General features: G+C 33.0%; 1 long non-coding RNA gene and 2 other non-coding genes across 3 annotated transcripts; all 3 read right to left on the bottom strand.

Moving 5' to 3' along the window:
* Positions 1-203: 203 nt before the first annotated feature.
* LOC138874550 (uncharacterized) lies at positions 204-3,469 on the bottom strand. The gene is made up of 2 exons (XR_011401552.1): positions 3,232-3,469; positions 204-692 (listed from the first exon to the last, which is right to left on the bottom strand). It is a non-coding gene; the product is annotated as an uncharacterized lncRNA (long non-coding RNA).
* Positions 2,835-2,927, bottom strand: LOC138876596 (small nucleolar RNA SNORD96 family). Its single transcript, XR_011401941.1, has one exon. It is a non-coding gene; the product is annotated as a small nucleolar RNA SNORD96 family (small nucleolar RNA).
* Positions 3,179-3,356, bottom strand: LOC138876708 (small nucleolar RNA snoR143). The gene has a single exon (XR_011402047.1). It is a non-coding gene; the product is annotated as a small nucleolar RNA snoR143 (small nucleolar RNA).
* Positions 3,470-4,252: the final 783 nt, after the last annotated feature.

The following is a 4,252-nucleotide window of genomic DNA, read 5'->3' as shown; positions in this document are numbered from 1 at the left end:
AAGAGAAAAGTACAATTTATAAGGGATTCCTATACCATAAAAAATAAAAAATAAATCACTTATTAAGTACGAATGAAGGCAATAAAGGAATTTGATGAAGCCATAACAACTAAAAGGAGTTATAGCTATCTAATCAATAGTGTACTCTAACAACTATCCAAAACTGTCTAATATCCACCTCTTTATAAAAGATAAAAAGCACATGCAAAAAGGAAATATAAGAAATGATATTAAGTGCAGGAATATAAAAAAAAGGCTGAATACTATGCAAGCCCTTAAACTTGACCAAAATTTTCATTTAGATACCTATATTAGGTCTTGTTCCAATTGGACACTTGAACTATGCTGAAAGTATTCCTATCAGACACAACTCACAGACATGGCACATATCGTGAGATACACAGTATTTGAGCGCGTGAAATTGCTCTATGTTAAACTACAACAAAATATTTTGCCGGCAAATATAAGATTTCACGGGAAAAATCAACTTTCCAGCCATGTTGGTTCTACTTCGCCTCCAATTCTTCTGAGCTGTTATCGCTGCCACTTCTTTTCAGCTATAGATTCAAACTCTCCTCCTCATGCCGTTCTCAAACTCCATTTTAGCCATTTTTATCGTCAGCTCGTTCGGAACTGGTTCTGCAACTTTTTTTAGCCATTTTCAAATTCATACCACGAATTGGTCCTCCCATCTTCGAAAAAGTAATTTTTTTTTAAGATTTTTCTATAGAGAAAAGTTTATAAGATACAACTTAGAATATTAATTTTAAAGGATTTGAACAATTTGTATGATGGCGTATTAGGGCATACACAGCTTTTCTCTTTTGGTTGTTGAGGAGAGATGTTGATGTCGCCGGAAACATTCTACGGCGAACGAAATCGAATGTGGCGTTGTTGGAAACAGTAATTCAATGGAAAACCACTTTCTTTTCAAAGTAAAATGTTCACATGGTGGAATCACATCGTTAGATATTTGAAACTCTTCACTGGAATCCTTTTTTCCCATCAACATCATTCTCTTACTCTGTTCTTTTAGATCTTCACTTTTACTTTTGCTGATGTGTCCTTTCCTTATTGGTTTTGTTTACAATGCCAACAACAAGTGATCATCACGCAACGTGTTTGATTTAAAATTATCATATTTGTGTTCAATAGACATACTTTTAGCGGTGTTCAATTGGAACATGTCTTAGTATAAGTGTCTAAATAAAAATTTTGGACAAGTTTAAGGGCCCACACATGTATTCGACCTAAAAAACCAAGGTACCATACCTGATAACAAAGTACATGGAATTTCATAGTCCAATCCTTAGGAACTTTTTCTGTAAAATTTCAATCAAATAGATACAAACGCCTTAAGTCCTTCGGCTTACTCATTTCCTCAAAAAAACTAATAACGGGCTCATCAACAGAAACCTTTCCTCATGATAGCATCCCTTTATAACCATTCATGTTTTATTTTAGTTACAATTGTTTATTCCCAGAGATGTTTAATGTTCAGTTACACAAGCATTGGGTCAGTTACAGACCTTTGGGCTTATTCAATAAAAATAATTAACGTTGTTATCCAGGTATTAATTATTTGCCAAAGAGAAAAGAACTGATATAAATGCATTTGGATAAATTTGTTCTGTAAAAACAAAACGGGTTGGAGATATTTTGTAACCGAAAGAATGTGTACTTAACAAAAGAAAAATGGGAAATAAGTGGAAAATGTCAGAAAAATGAGAAAAAATAAATAAATGGCAATCCTAATCTAAGAAAGGTGCCAAATCAGCTTTCTCATTCCCTCGTATATATATAGAACCTTAATTGATTACTTTACCTGAAATACAATTGACCGTTCATTGTTACCGTTTCTAAAAAGAATATTTTTATGACATTACCTAACTATGATACTAGCATATATGCGAGGATTTCATTAGCTAGAGCGTCCAAGTTGCCAATTCTAATGAACCTGACTAGAATTAGACTTACTTATGATATTTATGGAGATGGGATAAAGGTATATGAAATACAAGAGTAAATCTTTATCGTACTAATTCATTGTTTACTTCTTCGGCACTTCGCTTTTGGCAGCTTTAGTTATAACTACCAAAGGAAATGAGCCCGTGGTAGTGAAGTAAGCACCTAACGGCATATTTTAGTGTCCAGAACACTTCATCATCCTTGTGTCCAGCCATTGATTTTACATAATTACACAGCAAAATCTTAGCTTACATAATCATGTGAGCATTAACTTGATGCAGTGAAAGTTTTCACTTTATTAGTGGTATTTAACCTTGTATATCGCCAAGAAGGGACAAGCTCTATTACTCTTGTGGTATATTTTTGTTTATTTTTTATAGCCAGGAGAAGAGAAGAAGGATCAGCCCAGAAAACCTACTCACAATACATACTAAACCTTAAGTATCGAGCCATAGGTAATGATAAATACAAGAAGAATCGAATGTATATCACATGGCCAATCCCAAAGGTAATGATAAATACAAGAAGGTAATGATTAGGTAGGATTCTCAACTACCATTCAACAAAGGGGATATCATTGAACTTGCCCCAATTCAATAACAAATCATCACATTAATCCAATTATGATAATTCAGCAAATGGCAAATAGGATATCAGCCACAACAGGATAGTCTTCACTTATCAAATTCAAGCGAAGACTTGAAAGACATGGTGGCTTACTATCTATAGCTTATGCATTTTTGTTGAGTACTGTTGTTTTTATTTCTTATCTAAACAGCACTTGACCGTCCATAAGCACAGTTTCCACAAAAGTTAAAAACAAAACAACAGCCAAGAAAGAATAACTATTATAGCAATCGGAAAAAAGGCCTCAGAATTGCAGAAATTAACAGCAAGGACTTATGGGCCATTCAGTCCCGAAAGATGGTGTTTTTAAATATACATCTCATCATAGGCCAATTTAAACAAAAGCAAATACACATTGTTAGAATATATTTCTCATGGCCAATCCCAAGAGATAATAGCAGAGACTCTGCTCAACAAGGCCATAGGATATGAGAACGCCCTCTTCGGATTAAATAATCAACAAAAAGGCTTGCTTTTGTGATGATTTTACACACATATGGGTCATACAAGCATAGCAATAAAACTCGCCCCATTTAAAAATGAACCATCACAACACCAAAAAATCATACTAGTATAAAAAGAAGAGTGTGAAATGAAATTAGTAGACAAGTACCATTATAAAAAAAAGGAACCCACCTGTGGATTCATCTCAGCGGTTGTCTGGCCGCCGCTGATTTAAATCAGCATTCCCTTTTTGCACTTTCACTCAAGGCTCCGCTATTTCAATATTTTTAGCGTAGCCTTTGAATAAACGTGTGCAGAAAAAACGATGGGAGTATTGAGGACTACGGTAGTTAACTAGTTACTGGTTTGTCTGGGCAAAAAAGAAAGGATTTTGATTTGGGACTACGGGCGGATAACCCCAGATTGGGCAGAACCGTAGAACGATGAAGAGAAGAGAAGAGGAAGACTGAGATTTATATGGAGTTTTGTTTCTCTGATGATACAATGGGCCAAATTTCTGGACAACGAGATTTGGGCTGCTGTGGTATGTAGGGATATTTGTCCAAATAGGATCATTAATAAGGCTCCTGTTTAAATTTTGTCCATATTTTGAAATTTTATGCAAAAATAACGCTAAACATCTAGAATAATGAAAAATTGCACTTCACAAGTTATATCGAATGAGTCATACTTTAATATAATCTTCATTATATATATATATATATATATATATATATATATCTTATTAAATTATTCATAAGTTTGACGAATGGACATATCTTATCTGATTAAAGAGTTATGCCTGTAGGTTATACTTTTAGTACAATTTTCGTTATATTTATCTTGTTAAATTATTTACATATCTTGTTGGACTGGTAAAACTTGAGTGTGGTGTTCAATTATTCGTAAATTTTGGCATATTGGTAAGATCTAGTATTATCTTTATTCTACCTATTTAGTTAAATTATTCATAATTGAACTAACAAAATTTATATGTGTTATTCAATTGTTTATATCTCCAATTAAATTCTTTTCTCTTCGAGCTATAATTCATGAAACATAGAACTTAGATTGATATACAAAGAGCAAGTCTTGATTTCAATTTTTTTAATTTTATTTTTGCAATTGAATGCTTGATTTCTTGATACAAATATACAACAATAACAAAAAAAATAGAAAAATATGAGAAGATGAAGTGAGAATCGAGGTACGA

Source organism: Nicotiana sylvestris, chromosome 8 (assembly GCF_000393655.2).
Source record: "Nicotiana sylvestris chromosome 8, ASM39365v2, whole genome shotgun sequence".
Classification (NCBI taxonomy): Eukaryota; Viridiplantae; Streptophyta; class Magnoliopsida; order Solanales; family Solanaceae; genus Nicotiana; species Nicotiana sylvestris.
The sequence above is the reverse complement of the archived record's forward strand: the minus strand, read 5'-3'. Positions and strand labels throughout refer to the sequence as shown.